Genomic DNA, 23,412 nt, shown 5'->3' on the forward strand with positions numbered 1-23,412 from the left:
GGATGAGGGAACAATACAATAGAGGCAGATAAGAACCCTCGGGAGTTTGGTATTTCTCCCGAGAGCTCGCCTCATTCTTGCTCCCTGCAACAACACTAACAACAAAGAAGAAGAAGAAAAAAAACCCAAACAATTTGCTGCGATTAAAGCACTGATAGGTCTCCGTCCAATTACAGAGCGCGGAGTTCTGGTGTACCTTTAGACGGAACATGAAGACGTGCTCGAATTCCCGATGAAAAGTTGAGCTCCCGGAGGAACCGGAGGCGTCGCGTCAAATAACTCGTTCAGATAGAGCCCCCCTCTTTTGTTTGCTGGCGTTTTTACGTTGCGTACGCGCTGTATACGCTAAGTTCTTGACGGAGAAGAAGACGAGAAGAGAAAAGAGGGTGGTGGGGAGGAAAGGTAGATGTGGTGGTCGTGGTGGCGGCTGGGGTAGGGGTAGGAGGTTGGTGTGTAATAAATATCTTTGATTGCCTACTGATACGCCGCTGGGGGAGCGTATCTACACTGTCGTTACAACACAAAATATTCCACACCAAGTTTAGCATTCAACACGTGTCGCCAGAATGATAGAGAGAGAGAGAGAGAGAGAGAGAGAGAGAGAGGTTGCTAGGTGACGGGGCGTATATACTGAATTTTAACAAAATAACTGGAGAGAGATAGAGAGACTGAGAGAGTGCGTGTGTGTGTGAGAGAGAGAGAGAGGGAGAGAGAGAGAGAGAGAGAGAGAGAGAGAGAGAGAGAGAGAGCGGGGGAAAGGGAGGGAGAGAGAGCTAGTCAGCAACATGTAGGCAGGCTGAGTAAAGAAAGGTCGAGACTGTGTATACGTACAGTATTTAAACAGACGTTCCGGGGGAAGGAGAAAAGAAAAAGAAGGAAGAAAGGACAAAAAGGAGAAGGAGACGAATTACAATTAACAGTTATTAATAAAAACCAACACGTGGAAATGGACAGCAACGGAATGGATGTAGAGTGGGTGAAGTGCCGCGGGGAGAACAGAGTATCCGGATCCTGAGACGGTGAGTAGGACTGTTTACACCCCCTCCCCCCACTTTAAATGTGTGTGCGTTTTTATTTCTCGTGGTGCTGCTGAAGTGTGGCTGGCTTTGCCCTTCAGAAAACGGCGAGTCTTTCTCTTGTGACAGCCGTTTGGCGTCTGCGTCAGGGGACTGAGTCCGGGTTCTGTGTGAGAGGACTGAGACACTTTTTCTCGCGGTGCTCGGTGCACCGGCCGGTGTGCTAAGGCTAGCGGCTTTGACCCTTCTGTCATTGATGCGCGTGCACCGCTATAACACATACAAGGACTCTCTCACGCGCGCAAACACACACACACACACACACACACACACAAGCACGCTCTGACTGAGCCCTGTTGCCGCTCACACGCATACACACACATGCGTTTGTTTTTATTCATTGTGGGGTCATTACATAGACCTTCATTCATTTCATTGATTTACCTTAACATTGACCGTAACCACTAAGCTTGGCTTCATCTTAAAATGTAATAATTACGTTGCTGGGACCAGCTTAGTCCCTATATGAAAGTCTCTCCAATGCGGGTGTTAATATAGGTTTAGGTGTTCACAACGTGAAATTCCTGGCACATACATATATACACACACACAGTCTCTCTGTTTTCCGTATAGCTGCCTCCTAACTTTACACTCGGGTATTTAGTGTAGTCTTTACCTCAGTACCTCGGTAGTGAGGGAACGTGTGAACACAGGACGCGTTAATTAGTAGCCAAGAGGGTACCGGTCGAGAAACAGCGTAACACAAGGACTTATTTCACCTTTTTTCCCTCAGTCTCAGACCCACATTCGTTTCATTTCTGACAGCAGTCCATCTCTCTCTCTCTCTCTCTCTCTCTCTCTCTCTCTCTCTCTCTCTCTCTCTCTCTCTCTCTCTCTCTCTCTCTATCCCTCCTTCGTGTCTCCTTGAGTAAGGCTACTGAGTAGCGATCAAATGATTGATTAATCTTCGTCATATTGTGTAGCAAAGCGTCGCCTGGGCTCTGCGTCGCCGAAATTGACAACGTTTTCGTACATTTCGGCTCATTTTCTTGTTTTCTTCTTTTTCAAATATATGGTTTAGACGATTTTAATCACTAAAGGAAAGAAAAAATGACCAGAATGATAGAGTTCAGTTAGCATTATTAGCTTTACTAATTCTGATCCATTTTCACAAGGGTTAGTACTAAAACACCCCCCCTCAACTTGTATATATATATATATATATATATATATATATATATATATATATATATATATGTGTGTGTGTGTGTGTGTTGACGGTTAGGAATTGACGTGGTGTCTGTTTGAAACTCAGAACCATGAAAAGCTTTTTGCGACACTAGTTACTGGGCAGCCAAGGTCTTAATGCCCATGGCCTTGACAACTCAATCCATTGGCCTTTGAAGCATATATATATATATATATATCAGAAATCAGATAGCAACATATATATATATATATAAGCTTCATATTAAATTCATATGTTGCTATCTGATTTCTGATACTTACTCAGCTTTTTTATCAAGATTTATCCAAGGTGACCAGACCAGGCTAAATGCTCACAACCACTAGCCCCCCCTCCCACTTTTTTCCTCGCCTCATTCAAGTTGTAGTGCTGAGGTCTGTGGCAACCTGCCTGAGAAATTCATTAGTGCCATGACAGTCTCAGACAAGTCCCTGCGGGAGAGCCCCGTTCCGCAAGAGTCACCTGAAGCCTCGTCTGATGGCTGTAGAGAGCAGGGAGTGTGGCAGCCATGGTGGAGGAAGAGAGAGAAGCGGGGTTCTGGTGTACTTTGGGCATGTTCCCAGAACACCACCACTTCAAAGCCTTCTCTAGGATACAGCTGTTGAGACCATGAACGTGCCACACCGAAAATTACCCCAAAAAACCGTCTACATTCACTTGCCTCAGTAAATCAGTTACATTTGATAGAGGTGCAACCAGCTCAGCGAGGGGGCATTTGGGGCACATAGACCCTCAGGAAATGGGCATTGAGGTCTCAGGAAGGCAAAGGGAGTGAGGCCACATCCCGGTTTTGATTTCTCCCCTCCCCTAAGCCTTTGCGATCACGCTCGCCAGGATTTCAGACTTGTCAGACCCACAGCTGCTCCGAGGAGCCACCTCCTACATCCAGCCCTGTCACATATAGGCCTGTGCATCAGAGCCAAGTTGCATCACTCGAGGCGCGGGAGGGAATGAGTGACTGATTGACATTCTTTCACTCCGGCTCATCAGAGCGGCGAAATGCTGAGAGCACTCTCCGCCTTGCTGCTTTTTTCACTGGATTGGCACAGTTTTCTGGCACTCACAAAATGACAGCTAATGTCTTGTGTTTTTGTACATTTGGGGTAAATGTGTACCTTTATAGTAGCCATATTGTTTGCACACAGTAGGCCTCCCTCTCCCATATGGCTGTTATTCTCAGCTTCTTAAAATGTACCATATTATAAGGCTGAGTGATGTTGATTAAATCCATATTTATACAGTATTGTCCAAATCTGCCACAGTATCAAGATTTGATATTTGCACTAATACGTTTATTTGTATTGAGTGGGTTATTTTATTACTTGTTTAAACATATACATTAAACAGTCACTGGATTAGGAATGCCTACTTTGTTTCTACATTCACTGTCCATTTGATTAGTTCCACTGACCATACAGGAGCACTTTGTAGTTGTACAATTACAGTCTGTAATTGTAGTACTATACATACAAAGTGACCTATCGCAATTGTCCAATAACAAACTTGTATCTCTTGAATCAATGGTAGTAAATGTAGAAAGATTTTGGTCCAAGTTATTTTGGAGCACGTATTAATTCAACTGTTTACACAATGTGAATGACTGCTGCTGTGTTCAAATGTAGTAAACTAAAAATCCAGAAAAATGGAGATACATGCTTTTAATTGGACAGTGATGATATACACATTCACAGTGGAGTGCGAATGACATTAAATGCATTGTCAGGGTGTGGATATCAAGGCTAAAGGAGACAAACTAGAATTTAAAAGGGAAGTTTTTATGGAAGTCATGTTGTGCATATTATATTATCTGTCAAATATTCTGTACTCCAGTAATGTTTTTGACAGCAGCTACTTGTTGGAATAAGCCTTCATAGATTTTTATGCAGTTCTATGTCACTTGCTATGAAAGGCTTATGTATGCATCATATAGACTTATGGATGGTGACCTATAGTAAAGCAATACCAAGTTTTATCACTAAATCCAAATGACAATATGGCAACATCATGCTTACCTGAATAGAGGAAATGATATATGGCCCATCCATGGCATATCATAGCCTTTTTACCAGCTAATTTTTTATGTGCTTTACTCTCAGTAGATTACATTTCTTCAGCTGGCAAGGAAGCCAGATAAATAGTCTAAACGGTTACTCCATTCTGACAATTTGAGACAAAAAATTTCATGATGTTGCATTTTTTTCCTCCAGTCTTTGCTGCACGTCCAGTCTCATGCCATTTCCTCTAGTAGCAAAACTTGTGCACATTCCAGAAGCAAGCACATGGAGCACATTCTGTTGCTCGGCAGTTGTACAAACTTTCATCCCAAAAGACTTGCATTTAAAAGGACTTGTAGTATGGCCTCAAAGAGCCTGTTCTATTTATAATCTCAAGTATTTGTAAATCTAACTCAGCACTGACTCTGCATGTGTTTTGAAGCCAGACTTTTGTTAATTTTTAGCATGTGCAAAATATCTAGTTTTTATATATTTATTTTTATAGAAATTATATAGTTATTTATAGTCAATTCATACTGTTGACTATGTGTCTAAAGAGTGATACATTTGCTCTCCATGGATGAAATGAATAAGGAGTATTTACACTGCCTGAAATAAAAATATGCAAATAGCTGTGTTGCTGTACAAACCTCTGGGCGCCTACAATACATGATGTATGTGATTTCATGTGTTCTATGCAACAGAAGAACTATTGAAGGTTCCTGGAGCTCTTATTGCAGTTTTGCTATACTACGTAAATATAGATATGAATTTGCATATCTAATTATATATTTAGTTACATAATAAGTTTAAAAATGCTTCCTGTACAGACAGGTTCAGTTCTGCTCTTCAGACTTGTTTCCTGGTCATCTGTCTTAATGTCAAAATAAAAGACAAACACAGAAATAGATAATAGTGTCTATTTTGGTAAAACAAGCTCATATGCACAAAAATAGCTTCAGCTCATGATAATAATAGCTCTTTCAGTCTCCTTCAAACACAAGAGGTGGTCTCGAGTGTAATATTTTACCCTTTCATCAGAATTTCTCTTCTTGTGTCAATGAGAGCTAAATAATAAAATATAAGAAAAAAGGGTTTTCAAGGCATATATATTCTATCTGATGTCAGGGAGGGATCTCTCATTGTTCTTCGCTAATATTCAGGGTCCCTAAATGCCTGATGGACTCTTAATTGTTGGACATGACTTTTAAAGTCAACCTGAAATCCACACAAAGCTGGTTAGTACAAGTACCTTGTAATATTCATAATTATTTATAATATATAATATTCATTTAGTCTTCCATCAAATTGTAATGACTTTTTCCCTCACCGGAAATTACTTCAGAGTTCTTTCAAAACCACCAAGGACCCATGGGTAGAAAAACAATTAACCGATAATGGAATAGTTGATTTAGATTGACTTTAAGGGGCATTAATTTGATTTTACCTCCAAAAAAAGTAGCAAACAGTGTTCATGGAAGTGACTATTATTAATACATTTGTACTATTAAGTGTAACTCATATGTGATATGAATTGCTCTGTTGCCAGTGAATGAACAATTTTAGACTCCATAGAGTGGGTCCCCCTCACGGTTGCAGCTGTTTTTAAAATAAGTTTAGTACAAAATCTCTATTCATCCAAGATACTAGGGACCAGTTGAATGGCTTCTTCATAACATGAAGAAGAATCATTGAAAAAAATCACTCATTGCCCCTTTAAAAGTAACTATAGTTTTCAAAGCAAAACAATCCCCCCACTCTTTTTTATTTTTACGAAAGCAGCACATCTTTTAAAGTGGGATGGTATATGTTTGAGTTTAGTTTTAAGTTTTTATTGTTTGTAAATGTTTACTTTGTGTACAGTTATTGAGGTCCAAAAGTAAGTAATGTAACTGTAAAAGCACAAATAAGTCAGTGTCACCTACCTATGGAGCATAAATAAAGCAATGCCCCCATTATTTTCATACTTTTCAAAGTTCGGTGGTCTGTCTACTGTCCAGAGGCCTCCAGATGCTGTCCGTGCCTGAGCCAGGGATGCAGTGAGAGAACACCTGAGCCAACTGGGACTGGGACACTTTTGATTCACGTTTGATTCCCTTTTACTGAGCCAGGTTTACATACAAACACCTGACCATTTTCCAGCATGCAAACAGATTGGCATAGGTACATTTATCAGATCATACTTCTTGACTACTAGTACTCTACATTCAAAAAAGGCTGTGCCACATACTGTAATTTATAAATATCATATTTATTGTATATAATACAATATAAATATTTATAAAAAAATTCTCTTGTAATGTGTATTTTGGTCAATTTAAGCCAAGCAGACTGGAAAGCTAGCACATTCTGAGGAAACAATTTTTTTTCTATTTAATAAATAGTTATAATGTACTAATGTCACGTATCACGGGGCGGACTGTCGCTTGGACAGGAGCGGCTGAGGAAGCCGCCTTCGCTTGGACAGGAGCGGCGGGTGCCGCCTTCACGGAGACAGGAGCGGCGGGTGCCGCGTTCACGGAGACAGGAGCGGCCTGGGTGGCCGCCTTCATGGAGACAGGAGTGGCGGGTGCCGCCTTCATGAAGACAGGAGCAGCGGGTGCCGCCTTCACGAAGACAGGAGCGGCCTGGGTGGCCGCCTTCAAGGCTTGCAAGCTTCTCCTGAAAGTCAGGAGGGAATGCAGCAACGTCCTTGGAAACGGGACCCTGCGGTGACGTCCTTGGAAACAGGAGGCCCTGCAACGACGTCCACAGAGGCAGGGGGCCCTGCGACGACGTCCACAGAGGCAGGGGGCCCTGTGACCACGCCCACGGAGGCAGGGGGCCCTGCGACGACGTCCACGGAGGCAGGGGCTTGTGCTGCTCGCAGGGCACGTGCTGAAGTCGTTGAGAGTTTAGGGGATCTGATGGGAGCACTCATGAGGGATTTCTTCAACCATGGATCCCCCAGAGGTGCGCCCCTGTTAGCCTCACCTCCCTTGTTCTGAGTTCGGAGGCTAACAGCCCCTACCCTCAACCCCCCCCTCAAAATTTCCCCGTACCTGAGGGGGTAATCCACCAGCGAGGGGGAGACTCCAGCACGCTTCTTACGCTGGCTCCTACGTCTTACTCTGGAGCAGTCACTCTGCCCATAGGTGGCCTCCTCCTGTAGGCGCTGAGATCCTGTGGCGTGCATGTGCTGAACTTTGCTACTCCATTCCGCAGCCGCCTTTAAAACATACCCCACAGAATCTCGGGGGCCTGTACGGAATGGCGTCCGACGAATAGCACACCTAGCAAAAGGGTTTTCTGTGTTAGCTGCGTCCTTAAGGTCGGACGATCTGTCACGTATCACGGGGCGGACTGACGGAGGTGGACACACTTGCTAAAACACAGTAACTTTTATTTACAAGACAAGATAACCATACAAAGACAGACTAAGATAACTAGAGAGAACACTTGAACAAAGAAAGACTGAGACAGAGAAACTTGGAATCAATGACTTGGACAAAGAAAGGGAACTGGACTGACAGGGAACTGGACATAGAAACCTAGGAAGAGGGAGCTAAACATACAAAGAGAGAAACAGACTAATCTTAGACAGAGCTAAATAGACACTTGAACAGCTAGAACTAAACAGACAAAGAAAGCTAAACAGACTAAACTTGAACCTAGACATAAACAGGGTAAACACACAAACAGACAAAGACTGACTTGGAGGGTATAAGAAATAAGCAAGACAGACAAACCAGAGAGTACAAAACAAAGGTGAAATGTCCGACCAGACGAACTGAGAGAATGGGACTTAAATACAAAACACAGACAAGACACACCTGAGACAGATAACGAGTGGGCAGGGTAACAAATGAGACACAGACGAGGAGGCGGAACAAAGGCGGGACATGGGCAGAGACAAGGACAACAACAGACAGAGCCATGTGCAGATAGAGCACATGGCAGGGAAAACAGGCATGACAGGAGGAGGGCGTGACAATTAAAATCAAGAACATCGCCTATAAGGCACCCTACAGTCAAGATTGCACCATTCTGAGGCCAGTTTGTGTGGTTAAAGCAATAGCACAGTAAAAAGTGAGCTAATATTTCAACTCTGTATGCTGCTATACATAATTGGCTTTATAGCCATAAACTCTGTTCCCGTTAATCACTGCCGTTGACAGCTAGTTGTACACTTGTATCACATCCAAGAATGGCAATGTTCTCTAGTATTAGCTAACTACAGAGGCAAAGTTCCCCACAGGCTGCCTTTGCAGTGGCTAACGTTTGCTAGTCTTGTTATTTCAGAATGTGTGGATGGATGTATGTTGGCCTGGCAGTGTCTTAATGAGGGTACACATCAGAGGGACAGACATTTCTTGCAATTCAACACTGTTTCCATGGCTTACACTAACAGACGGCTTAGAATTTTGTAGCGTGGGCTAACTTCTACACTAAGTAGCCAAGGGTTTGTGGACACTTGCTTGTTCAGTCAGTGTTTCTTTTTGGAATTAGGGGTATAGAGTTTGCCCCTGTGGATGCAGTTACAGTTTCTACTTTTCTGGGAAGCCTTTTTATTGGATGTTGGAACATTTCTGTGAGGATTTGTGAGCATTAGTGAGATCAGGTAAAGATGTTGAAGCATTAGTCTTGGATCAAATACACCCCTCCAACTCCTTCCAATGATATTAAATGGTGCTCCATTACTCAAATGAACAAAGATCTACACCTCCACAGTTCACATTTGGGGGGCTTTATTTCAGTCGAGCCAGCCCTTGGCACTGAGAATAGAAGAGAATCCCTTTTTACCAGTTTAAATTTATGTGTTCACAAAATTTAATGAGTGTCTACAAATGTATGAATATATGTGGTGCTTATCAACTGCATTGACCCTACTAGACTCCGCTCAGCTTTTTTGCTGTTTTATTAGACAAATCTGGATATGGGTAGTACTGATTGGCCAGAGAGACTTGTCTCCATGTTGAAAAGCGATAATGAGTATAGATACAAGGAGGTGGTCATAATGTTATGGTTGATCAGTGTATATCACAATGTTAAATGTTTCCATAACAACATGCCTTTAACTGGATGCCAATCAGCTAATATGTCTGGCTCTGCTGCATGTCATAACGGACACTGATTGCTAGCTGTTCAGTGCTTTGTAGAAAACCGATTAGGAGATGAGACACAATGATCACAAATCCCCCCAAAAATCAGTGGTTATTCAGATTTAATGTTGTAAAAATGTAGCACTTCCAGCAGTAGCTTCATTCCAACTAGAACATCTGAAATATTTCATGGTGTTTTCCACCACAGCACAATGGCAGTTGGTGTGACATCACGCAAATATCTTCAAAAGTTCCTAGACACCATATCTAATTAGTCAGTTCAACAATTTTAAGGTAGGCACCCATTACTGACACAAACCTTCAACTGCACACAGAGCCTGTATAATCTCCACTGAATTGCACTGATCAATAGATCCATAGGTTCAGCTGGAAACGAGCCTATAGTCACCATTCCCACTGTAAAGCTAGAATGATATAAATCCCCCAGCATTTGGGCTATGGAGCAGTAGAATTTGAGCAGTGTTCACTAGAGTGATGGAGAGCCATTCACTACCTCTGAAATGAGTTGGAGTCAGGGTTGTGATCCAGGACTGATCATTCAGCTATAGAGTACACTACCTCTGTAATGTTTTAGTGGGTGAATGTAATCTGTTCTTTGCAGCGATATACAAGCAAAGAAGGACAAACATGGACAAGCTGATTTATACTAATTTGTGGACATACAGTGCTGTGCAAAAGTTTTAGGTGCCTGAAAACTGAAATTTGAAACATTATTTATCTGAGAATTAAGAGTTTCTTTGCTTAAAACAAACAGACAAACAAACCAAACGAAAAACACTAATATTTGAATAAAAGCAAATACCATTATTACAGTAAGTTGTGATATTGTGTGTGAATGTGTTGGTTTAATGCCTTCTGAACATCTCCTCATGACAGGAGAAATTATTTTTTTAATTTCTAGTTTTACCGAAGTTAATACATACTTAAAAACACATCCATAAACAAATCCATATGATCATGGGGAATATCTGGAAACAAACGTGGTTCTTCACACTAGTTCACAACACATCTACTAGCTTTTAGAAAACAATTAAATAATTTTACTCTTTATATTGTGTCTTTATATTATGTCTATATATTTATTGTATTATTACAAAAAAATGTATGACTTTATATAAGAACCACACTTATTGAGAAGATAAATTATTTTGAATAATGCTGGGTGACTAAGGCTTTTGCACAGTACTAAAGAGTGTATCTATTTTCTTACATTTCAACCAAGATCACTGCAGCTCTATTAAGCTTAATAGAAGCTTAATTCTTTTCACACACTTAATGCCCCCTCCAGTCATCGATTAAACCCCTATAAACTAATCTCTATTAAATATAAAATTATATATTTTAAAACGATTTTCTTGAAAAATTCATTAATGCCTTAAAAGTGGCTTATTTTTAAGACAAACATGAAGGTGACAAGAAAAGTACAGTACAGACTATAAATGCAGAAATATACAGACAAACAAAAAATATAGAGCACATGGCTGCCTGAGTTGCTTGTTATAACGCTGAAACTACTGTTGTTCCTAGCTCCAGCACTTGAGTCGTGGTAGAATTAACCTGGTAGAATTACCAAACACAGCCCCTGGACAATAGTAAAAGTTGCCCAATGGAACATCAGGTGGCACATTTCATAGTTTACGCCAACTTTCTAGAGAGGTACAGGGGCTGGACTAGTGCTAGACACCAGAGTGTGTCAGAGGCCGAAGGGTCTTACTGTCAAGCATGGCCATGGCAGCCGCATACCTCTCTTGCACCTGCTTTGCTGCCTCTGTAGCTCTTTCCTGCACCTGGGCTCTTTCAGGTTTCTAGACCTTCTCTGATGAGGTCGGAACTGAACACACAAATAACACAAGGAGTCCATGACTAGATGTCCACATCCACAAGCCAGGTCAGTTCTACCTTATTACCCTAAATAATTTGTAGTCTCACCACTTCACTTTTGCGACTGAAAATATTTTTAAAATACTAAAACTAATTTTGACATATGAACTCTGGAAGATATCTAGAGAATCCAGTCTGGGCGTGTTCTGGAAATGACCTTTCACACAAATAGCATACAGTCTGAGATTTTCTGTGTCAGATTGGTTTTCACAGCTGGAAACGTTCTGATTTGGGCATGGCGTGGCATATTGATAGCATGTGTAGGAGGCACAACATGAATTCACTCTTAATTCTCCAAAAATATATCTGCTCTGTTTTGGGGATGCAACTAATGATTATATTGGTTGTTGACTAATCTCTTGATTTGTTTTTTATTAAACAGTAGGTCAACGATTAAATATTTGAGGTGGAATGGGGAGGTGAACAGCTTCAGCATTTAAGGTGGAATGGGGTGGTGAGTTTATAACTCTGGCTAGAATATGTTCTTCCTGCCTGTGGCATCTTGTTTGTTGTTAACAATGTAACAAAATGACTAAACCTGCACATTTCTACAGCATTCTGGAATTACACAGCCCTTTCTAAAGGTAGGCTATTTGTGTCCAACATGTGCAAAAATTTTAAAATAATCTATCACAAAACATAAAGATTTGAAATATTTCTTTTTATTCTGTGAAAAAAACAAATGTATGTTTAAAAGGTTTTTGCCGGAATGTGGTTCCATAGCAGTACACGCAAGTCCAGCAAGTGACCAATCACAGCAAAACGCCAGTCTTTGTTTTTGTCTAGATCTCTACTATTGGTTTTCAATCATGTCTGACCCACCAGTTAAGAAGTTATACGCTGATTCTGCCTACAGAATCTTAGAAGGGAAAACCTAAGCTTTGGATTCACGAAAACTTACGTCCAAAAATTTCATTGCCAGGCGCTATGAGCATTACCATCAAGCATGGTATATACTGCTTCGTGACGAGCGGATACAGAGCTATATGTTCTAAGATATTTCCACCAATGTAGTGTCTCTCCTGAGACTGTAAGTGATTTTTAAAGACAACATTTTAAGTGTTCTTACGTTTCCAATATAACATGTACGGTTGAGTGTATATGGCTGAAAATCAGTATGCGTGTAGTTGGATTAGTTCTGAAAATAATGGCTTCGGTATCGTAAACAGTTGTCACTAGATGCCACTTTTGCACAAAAAAATTTAATGATGGTTCAACAATAATATTTCAAACAGAGATGTTTTTATAATTGATGCAAATTTTGTCGACTAATCCTTGCAGCCCTGCTGTGTTTACACTTGGACATTACACGGGTTCTAGGGCACTGGCATAATATGTTTCAGGTAATGTCTGGTACAAATAGTATGGATGTTTTTGTTCACACACACACACAGGTCCTTTGGGCAAAATCTGGAAATTTTCTGGGTTACTGTGCATATGTGAAAGGAGCTGTGGTACTCAGAATATTTAGAATCAGAAGCTATTTGTAGTATTATACTGACAGATTGGTTCCTTTGGTTAATGATGTCAGAAGCTCTGACTCTCTGTTCCACCTGTTTGCAAATGTCTTTGGAACACTACAGTATGATTACATTACATTTGTTTAGCATCCATGCTTTGTACAGATCTGCATTTACACTTTGCAAGTAGTACAGTTACAGAAGGAATACAATACACTTTGCCAAATAGACTCATTTACTATTCCATTTCACTATAGAGCAGTGGAACTGTGTTCTCTGGAGCACACCATCCAGGAGCTTTGCATGGGTTCGAGTGGGTTGTGGAATCCACAAACAAATCAAATAACTGAAAATAACTAATGCTTTAATTGCTGAATTAAAGCATTGCTGAAAAAAAAAAAAATATATATATATATATATATATATATATATATATATATACATATATATTTTTTTAAATATATATATAGCTAGTGTGTATATATATATATATATATATATATATATATATATATATATATATATATATATATATGTACTTGCAGCAAAGGGTGACAAACTACCTAGTGGTAGTGGATGAAACATTTTTAGCCATATTGCCATATTGTGTATTGGCCATTTCATTAATTCAAGTCTTCTGTGATGACTTCAACCTTTTAAGGGTTGCAGTGGCTTTGGCAGGAACACATCCATTACAGTTTCACTCATTCACTAATTCCACATTATTTGATTACAGAAGTAAAATGTGAATTACATGAAAAAAAAAACTGTATTTTAGTCTTTTTACCAGAAAAATTAAGTAATCACAGCTGACGGTTTGGAGTCACAATTCAGTGGTTTTAATTGGATTTGAATACAATTTAATTTGAATTAACATAAACAGCAATTCAATTTAGCACCATGAGCTTCTTTATTTGTAACACATTTTAATGCATTAAAAAAATCCTTAATAAATTACTCTAACATTTCTCAGGCAAGAGCAGAATCAGTCAGATTGCTTCAGTAATGTTTATTGCAACAATGGTAATTTCAAATGAAAATGCACTAAATAGGCTAAAATGTCTCAATAGGCTGTACTTAGAATATAATTAAGGTGTGTGTGTTATTTGTGTGTGCACACTGCAGGAGTTTGATTATTATCAATACATACAAGTTTGCAGATAGTAAAAAAGGAAATATTTCTACACACTCCTGACGCTTTGTCCAAGTTAGCTGGTCTTAAGATTTAGTTGGTTGTAAGATTTAGGGAATTGCTGGTGAAAATATATATATCAATGACCTATATTTTATATGAAATATGGCCTGGAGCACACTGCTGTCTTCTCTTCTATTCTTAATCTTCATCTCTTGCAATACCATACTATCAATCTGACAACAGTGTGACTGACAGCTAAGTAAAGGCATATCTTTTTGTGTTTGTATAATCCCCATAGGTAAGCTTAAAATATAATGGGATGTTACAGAGCAACCACAGACGAACTTTAATTCAACACCTTTCCACAGTTAACCCATGTCCTTAGAGAGCTCATTTTATGCCATATTTACAGACCTGGCAGCACACAAAAAATTAACGGTGTGTGTTATCTCACAGTTTTTGGGTTGGTAGGCTCCATATCCCCAAATTAATTTGCACATGCACTTTCTAAGGTCACCATGCTCAGTGCCAGGTTTCGACAAGAACAGTATTATATCCCACAATTCTGTAACTTTAAGCAGATAAACCACATTTTCTGGAAAACTAAGCCTTAGCCAATGTCTTTGAAAGATGTTGGAGGGGTTTTTGTGATCCAGAAATACTTATTCAACTACTTATCACTTGCCAGGATTAATCTCTCAATCACAATGAATTTGATATTGAGTGTTATATTGAGTTATATATATAATCATTGTATCGAGAAAATGACAGATTTTCCATTGAGTTAATGAAAGAGACACAGTAACAAGTGTTATACTCTTAGTATACTTTTTCATGGAGACTTCAGAAGAGTGTCTATAAATAATATAATTACATGTCGAAAGGTTCTTAGGCACCACTTAGAGTGGAATTAGCTATAGCATTCAACTGTACACACACCCTGTACAATCTATATAATGATGAAATGGGTCAACTGCACATGAGTTTAAGGTTACCAGTGTTTCTCAAAGTCAGGTATTCTCTAGAGGGGTATAAGCCCAGTACCTTCGGGATGAGTTAGAGTGTCTTTGTGATCCAGTATTAATCATTTGCCCTTAATCAATAGCTAATGCTCAAGATGCTGAATGCAATCAAACAAAACTTGTTAGTAAAGTTAGTATGCTTAAGTTAATGATATATTTAAATTCTAGCCGTATTACATTAGTTTGTTTGTTTGTTCATTCAGTCATCATCTGTAACCGCTTCATCCTGTTTAGGGTTGTGGTGGGTCTGACAGGAACATGCCTTGGAAAGGGTACCAATCCATTACAGGCCACACTATGTATATCTCCGTAGTCATTATTTAAGAGGATATAAAAGTCACCTGGTTTAGCAGGTCTTAAAATGGATACTGCATGTCTACAAAGTATCTAGATGTTTCAATAACAGACACTTGTGGCTCTTTTCCAACGAATAGTACATACTCTACTGGACTACACACACTTTCTGGTCCCTTGTACCTTGCTCTTCTCCACTACAATGGCTTCACCCAACTGGAACCAACTGGTTTGGAATCCGCAACAACAGCACGGTAAGGTTAAATGTTGTTTATTCGTAATGTATTCGCGTGATGTTCTTATTTGGGACTGATCAAGGTTTAGACACTTATCAGTTTGTATCTGTGCAGTTTTTCTGCTCCTTGTTGCACTGTGCAGCTTTTGTGGATTGTTCCGTGAGCCACCCATCCTAGGGGAGTTTGAACCTCTTCAAAACACCATGGTGAAATTTTATGAGGTGCCGTTGAGAGATAATCCAAATGTGATTTCTACTGTAGCTTGGAGACTTTACAAATGGCTAGTTTGTGGTTGATGTCCGGTCAGCACTCTGCAAGGTTTACACATCATGGTATGTTTGGAAATATGTACATAAAAAATACATATGTACATATAAAGTACATACTTCCAAATACCAGCTACCAGATTTGTCTAACGAAAAAGCAAAAAAGCCAAGTAGAGCAGAGTCGATTAGATTAGGCATCATGAAGTGGGAAAGTGCCTTTAGTTGGAAAGTTGTAACTTAAAAAATGCATATTGCATCGGGAGCATACAACTCTGCTATCAAGGGAATCGGCCTGTTCTGACCCCAGACCGTGGTATGCTCCATGGAGTTCTTTGCCAAAAGCCTTTGCTTTTCTTTACAAGTCTCCATGGATCAGAGCTTGCAGGCATGGGCATGGAAAATACCAAGTGCATTAAAATCGAATCCTGTTGAGAGGATGGGACCTGGCACTGTCAGTTTCTCACAGTTGCACCGGATTTGTTCGCCTGCTATGCAAAGTGAGACTTAAAAACTTGACAGTGTAACTGCTCAGCAAACACATGAGAGTGCTAATGATCTCCCTCTGCAGCGCTTCTTGGCCTGTGTTGTTCTCACTGCATGGAAACAGGATCAGTGCAAGGAACAACCAGAGCACATGCCACATCTAGAAATAGCTAATGTTGTACTTCAAAAATATTGTTTGTTTTACTCAAACAAAGATTTGTAGACAGCCATAGTAGTGAGTTCCGTTACAGTAAGCCCCCCCCCCCAGCTTTGGGCTATGGCACTGAAGCACTGCATCCAACATCAGAACCTGACTTTACCTGCTCATGTGGCTGAATGCCACCAAATGAAATTCCAGAAACGACTTCAAAGCCAGACCTTGGAACCAGGTTCAGACCAGGACTTTAAAATGGTCAGCCAGTATGACACTATACCTGGCCAGTGAGGAGCATCTGCAGGTGCAGCTATAGGATATGTCCCAGTTGTTTACTACACACTTAATCATAGAGTTTATACAGTATACCAAGTGGTATTGGTGGATCTGTAACTGATAAACTCTAATAAACTGTTTAATTTTGAACTAAGGTTTTGTTTTAACTAGTGTGACTCATTTAACAGTTTTGGCACTCCAGGAAACGCACAGACTCATCTCTTGAACTACTCAGCAGGCTTCTCAGCCAATCATATCTGTGCATTATGATGAGAGCTGTGACTCGAATAAGTGACACACAGAGGGCAAGGCTCCAGACACCACTGTCCCAGGGCCAGCAAAAATAGCCCAAGGGATGTGATAAAAGCTCTTTTGGGACATTTTTTGGGATGACAGTGTTGTGTGAGGTAAAACCAGAAACATTAAAAATAAGGGAACGATTACTGGTTGAAATATTCTCATAGCGCTTAACATAGATTCGGTTTATGTATAAAGTCCTGCTTTTTAGCAATAAGAGCCAGTTAAATTGCTGGTAATGGAAAAGCAGTAAAGTCAACTGCAACTACAGAAGTCATTAGGGACTTAATTTTAAATATGCATTTTATTTTAAAAATCATTGTTTATTTGTACATTTTACTTGAAATGAGAAAAGGACATTTCATTTAGAGTGTTTGTTTTTTTTACAATTTTTCATAAATCGTGTTGAAATATATTGAAATGTGATTGAAAGTGTAATTTGGAACCTGAATCCAAGATCTGGATTTGAAGATCTCTGTTCAAAAGGGAACTTTGTTGTCCACAAGCCCTTTGAAATATCCATCATTCTTATCTCTGCGTTATAGGGGTTTGACAACACAAGTTTTAGACTGAGCAGCTGGTGTCATTTTACAGTTGCAGAATTTAAAGCAGAATTATGAATTTTGGTATACGCTTATGACAAAATCTGTACTGAAACATTACGGAGTCGTCTTTCCCGAACGAAGATTAACTAAGCGGAGCGTCCGTTTAAAAGCATTTCTTAAATTAGCTGCACGGCACCTATTATTTTTACCTCTGCTCAAAGTGTCCTTGCTCATCAACTCTCCAGGGACTCCCAAAATTGCATAATCTAGCAGGATCCTCTTGGAAAACAATGAAATCTGCCTTCGATCCAGCTTCCTGTCAAGGTAGAGTACCAGGCCCTTCCACAAGGTCGACCTCAAAGACATGCGACAGGATGTCAATGGCACAATGAAGCCACAGTCCCTCATGTCCTCACACCTTCAACCTCACTCAGGGCTCCTTTTACGCATTCAGTCACACAGAACTGACTCGCAAAGTCAGCGCTCAAACATATCCATTCAGACAAGTGCAGACAACGTTTTTGCATTATTCAGCCCTTATTTCCAGTACTGACTTTGAGAAACCGGTAAAGTGCCACACACAGTCTTGCCTTCATGGTTTAAGGGGACATTACACAGACTTCCATTCATTTCCTGGAGACATACCCTGACCTTAAAGGCGACATTCATGATTGTAATAAAAAAAACACTTTTTATAAAATTCAGAAGATGTTTCCTCACCATTTGCTGCTCTCCAGTCTGTTTGCTTGCTCGAAATGTGTTCATGAATCCCCAGTGTCTGTAAGTGAGTAAAAAAACTAACTGTTTCTGTCTGGTATGCTAGGCTTTCACTCTCTCTTTATGGCCGAGGCATCTGGATTTTATTTTTTGTTTGTTTTTACAGCAGAGAGAATTCCAAACATTGAAATGGATGAACTGAGATGAGGATATTGCTGTATTCCTGCTCCATAGGTGTGTCATATCGAATTATTTTTGCTGTATCGGCTCAATTAAGCTGAAAATCTCTCCAAATTTGGGAGACAGCTAACTGCATTACTGAAAGAACTACAAAACTAAGTAGCTTGAGTTGCAAATGAGTTCTTTGGTAATTCGAACAGTGAATAAAAACGTATAGACAAGTGAAACTTTAGCCACATAAAAGATCTAAAAATAGAAAATATCTTTTTCTCTTTCCTAAAAATCTGTGCATAATTGTGCACAGGCAACCCAGCTTATAGCTTACCTTCTGTATTTTTCCTTTCACTACTTTGGAGATTGGCACTGAATGTTCCAGCCTTTCGTGGGAAAAAGAGTAGAAGCTGTTTCTGCTGCATATGGGGACAAAGCATTAAGGCAGCAAAAGCACCTTGGTTCTTGGACAGTATTTACCATACGGTCTTTGAATAACTGTACAGTGCCAGAGGCACGCGCACACAACATTTAATTTTCTCTTTTGTTAAAAAAAAAAATCAGCATAATTGGATGCTGGCAACCCAGTTTTTGTCTTATCTTCTCAACACTGCTTTATCTAGCAGGCAGAAACGTGCATCCAGGAGCATGTGAGAAGCAGAAGGAGCAGCAGCCTTGACGCAGTGACTCACTTATATGATATTTAAATGCTATCTGTCCTGTCACACCACAGATAGATTCAGAGGAATGGCTCTGCACTGGGCTGGCATACAGCCTGCATCTCTCCCCACTGCTGAGTCGACCAAAGCTTTCCCCCCCTTCTCACACTTAAGAATTATAATCTCATAACCAGTGTGAATAAATAATAATGCCCCAATCTCCTTCTTGATACCAGCAGAAGCCCTTGATGTTTATTTATACATCTGCCAAAATTTTCACACTGAAAGTCGGTGTTTGGTCCAGCCCCCTTCAATGGGTTTGTCTAACCTTGCTTGCCATTGATTTTTGAAAAATTCCTTTTGTTATTTTGCTGTGCACCCCACCCACCCCCCATGCTCAACCAAACCCAGTAGAATGAAATCTTTGTGCTTGACTGCTGAGCTTGATTGCTTGGCTTTAATAAGCGGTGTAGAGCAAAAGGAATAAGGGTGATCCACTGTTTTGCAGACTGTTAACACCAGGCCTTTAATCGGGTTGTAAATTCCGTCTCGCTTATCGGACAAGTGCTAGCGCCTTTTTTCCCCCTCTCAGTCTCTGGTCATTGATCGTTAATCCCCTTTTGTCCCAATGTAAATTGACATTTCATCTGCACACTTGGACTTGATGAAGTCAGCACTTGGACCTGTAAAGTGCAGGGCTTTATCAGCACTGAAAATTAAGACACTTAAGTGGGTTCCAGGTAAGAATAAACGGGCAACAAGGTGGCAAAAGGGCTTGGCGAAAGGGAAATGTGCAAATGTGCAGGAATTCCCCCTTCCATCCAGTAAGTGAGAGACACAGGACTTGGCTCCCTGTAAGCATCCAAAATTAAATCTCAGGGACCTCTGCAGATGTGATATTTTTTTGATGCAGAGCAATATGGCTCGCTGCTGTTGCTGTCACTTTTTCTGTTTGGCACTCCTCCCTCCTTTCGTCCTACTGAGCCTGGAGGTGTAATTCAGGCTGAGCTGCACTCGTTTACATTTTAGTCCACTGAAGGAAGATTATGGGGCTTTAACTGATTGTTCTCCTTTTTTTCTCTTTATCCTTTTGTTTAAACTAGACAAATCTTGCATAATATTAAGCTTATAAATATGTGTTTTTGCATAAAATATAATTTTAATTCTCCTACTTCAGCTCTTTCCATTTTATGAGTCATTGTAATTTTATTGTCATCTTATTAAAGAAAATACAAAAGGTATTGATACATTTTGCTCATGATCGTTAACATGGAAATCACCATCTTTAAATTGTCTAAACCAAAACTCGCACTTACTCCAGCAGCACTTTTTCCTTGATGGGACTCATAACATATGCAGTGGCGAATAAATACTTCTCATTTGCCATTTTCAAACTACTTAAATTCAAGTTAAATGTTGATCAATAAAATAAAAGTCATTTTAAATTCTACACAAGTTGCCATAGAATTACAAAAGACTATTAGAGAATATTTGCATTTCCATTTGCAATTATACATTACACTTTAATATTTATTTGTACATCTAATATGTAGCCAAATTATAATATAATATTATATAATGTGATGGATGCATGCCCTGTCCAGGGTGTGCTCCAGCCTTGCACACAGAGATTACACTACTACCCTGGGCAGGATGGAAGGATTTCAGAAAATTAATGACTTAATCAATAATTTAATGTTGTACAAAATACATTTTTTTGGCAAATGTGTGGATAACCACTCATTCAGTATTTTTTCTGAAATAAATAGATATCATTAAGCAGTTTACAGTCTATACAGCTTATTTTTCTGGGAAGGTTTTGGACTAGATAAAAGAAACCTTCTGTGAGGATTGCATTTAGCCACAAAAATGAAAGTAGATAAAAACATCCAAGCTCATCCAAACCCCAATTTTGGTGGGCTTTATACCTATCTACAAGCACCACTGAAGATGTGTCCACAGTGGGTGTATTTTAGTAGATGTATTTAGTAGTAAAGGGTATCTTCAAATGATGGTGTATGCATACTGTATATATTGCAAGGAGTAGACTTCTTTTCAGGCAGACTTCCACAATCTAATGTGGAGTATCCACTTAGAGAATGTATTAGTTCAGTTTCTGTAACAAAGTAAGAGTCAATTTAATCAGCATGTGTTCAACATAGTATCCATGTAACACCTCAGGGTGCAGCCCGGTCACACCATGGAACATATGCAGCCGAGTTCATTACGGAAGGCTGCCAGTTTGATGGACTGATTCACAAGGGCAAAAGCATCTTCAACAAGAATGCTGGAAATTGGTGTCAAAATCTCCAAGACACTAGACGGACTGAGACGGCATGTAATCCCACTAATCCTTCAGCCAGGACAGTGTGATACAACTATGATTATGGTAATTTTGTCCAGTATTATGATAATTCATCCAAATTTGTCTGTTTGGGAACCATAGATGGTTGCGAATTCATTTGAGCCCATGTCACATATATATATATATATATAGTAAGGAAACTTTATAGGAGAAGGGAATGTAGTTCCATAATTTTCAAAAGAAGTCAATGCAAAAAAAGGTTTTATTCAATGTAATTATGGAGCATTTCTATTGGTCCAGGACAAGAATGGATATGTGATTTTTTCTATTGTTAAGATGTTAAGATTTATACAATAGAAGAACCATTTTTGGTACCATATAGAACCCTCTAAATGGTGCTATATAGAACCATCTTCTGTACTAAAAACCCATGTAGAACCATTATGTTTAAGCATGTAAGAGACCAAACAGATACATGTCCTTTTTTATTTTTATTTATGTTAGATAGCGTGTATAGAAGTTTGTTAAAACTTAAGCTAAATAAGATTTTAAAGGCATGTAATTGATTGATTATCTGATAACCTAAACTGTAAAACAGTTGTACTAGCTATCATATTTGATGTCCAAACTGCATTTTAGCAAATCCCTACATGTTTTGCCTCTTTCATCTGCTGTACCGAGCATCAAACAGAACAATGGAACAATTTTCTATCATTTTCAGCCCATTGTATGAATCTGTATTGAACCTGGTGCTGCTTTGAGTTGCAGAAGAAAAGCACTGCAGTAGTGACTACACGTGACTGAAGAAAAATATACATGTAAGGTTGGAAACAGTGTTGTATGAATTTAACCCAGCAAGTTTTGCAATCCTAATTAAATTGCTCTCAGTTGTATTTTTCCCCCTTTTTTCCTTTTAATGGTTTTAAATTGTTCTTAGAGTCGCATGTTCAGTGATGACTGTTGTATTGCTTCACACACTGTAGTATACGATAATACCATTGGGTATTACACTCTTTCACACCTTTTAATTACGTGAAATTGGCTGGACGTGAAATCCCAAATTGTACTATCCCACTAAATAGTATGTAAGAAATATTTCAGAAAGAAAGTGTGTACGTTTTGATGCAGTCAGAATGTTTGTATACTGGGCTTTCTGATGTTGTTTTAATCCAGTAAAAAATATCTTTCAAAAGTCTAATAAATGTCTGTTGTATTTCACAAATATCGCTCTCCCTTGTCCAATCACAAGGTTCTTTGCTAGGGTTGGGTGGCATAATGCCAATATTGTATACAGCAGTATTTTAAAATATGGACCATATCTCAAATTCAGGGTGGGATTTAAAAGTTTTGATGTGTGTGGTGTGGTGTGAAATTTCAGTTTTGTGTCTTTAAGTACAAGGCCAAGGATTTTATTCATGTGTATTTAAAAGAGCCACAGGGAGTGGGCTCTGTGGGAGCTCACTGACTGACTGAAAATGGGTGGGGAAATAACCCAAGCCTAGGAACCCACCGCAGTTGTGAGTTATCTAAATATGGACTGCTAACTTGATTGCAGAGATCAAAACCTCAATAAACCCTAAAGACCTTTAAAATCACAACTGCAATCAAATTAAAAAGTGAAAAAATGCAGCTTTCTGTCCCAACACTGTGTTGTCATGGTAATGTAAAGATTTTTAAAAATATATATATTATATTGGGCTGTCACACAGGTAAAAAAACACACACCCACACTATTCTCAGAGGTCTAATGAGAGCATTTTGGATATTTCCAGATTTCTGCTTTGTGTTATTTATTAAAACTTTGCAGAATGCTTCACATAACACCTACGTTTAATATTATACCAGAAAATTCAGTATATGAATGTGTTTCCAGAGATTTTAAGCAAATGTTTCTTTCATTCAATTTGCCAGATAGACATGGAACAGAAGTTGTGGTATACTGTTTTTATTTTAAAACACTGGCAGCTATATTCAGCACTGTAGTATATTGGTATATTGCGTCCTTCAGCCCAGCCTTAGTTCTAAGCCCTGAGTCCAAGTTAGATAATTTGAGTCAAGTCAGTGGATTATATGTTGTATTACTAACATTTTTCAGACACGTACCCATCCAACATTTCTGAAATGTAATATTTGGAAGTTTCCAATATTATATT

At 39.3% G+C, this 23,412-nt stretch overlaps 1 protein-coding gene across 1 annotated transcript in view; it reads left to right on the plus strand.

Annotated features, from left to right (window-relative positions):
* The first annotated feature begins 798 nt into the window (after positions 1 to 798).
* The window catches only part of grin2da (glutamate receptor, ionotropic, N-methyl D-aspartate 2D, a), a 196,206-nt gene continuing 173,592 nt past the window's right edge, over positions 799 to 23,412 (plus strand). Inside the window, exon 1 of the mRNA XM_066675472.1 lies at positions 799 to 1,019. The gene's annotated coding sequence lies outside the window, so the exon portion shown is untranslated. The remainder of the gene's footprint in view (positions 1,020 to 23,412) is intronic.

Source organism: Hoplias malabaricus, chromosome 6 (genome assembly GCF_029633855.1).
Source record: "Hoplias malabaricus isolate fHopMal1 chromosome 6, fHopMal1.hap1, whole genome shotgun sequence".
NCBI classification, from domain to species: domain Eukaryota; kingdom Metazoa; phylum Chordata; class Actinopteri; order Characiformes; family Erythrinidae; genus Hoplias; species Hoplias malabaricus.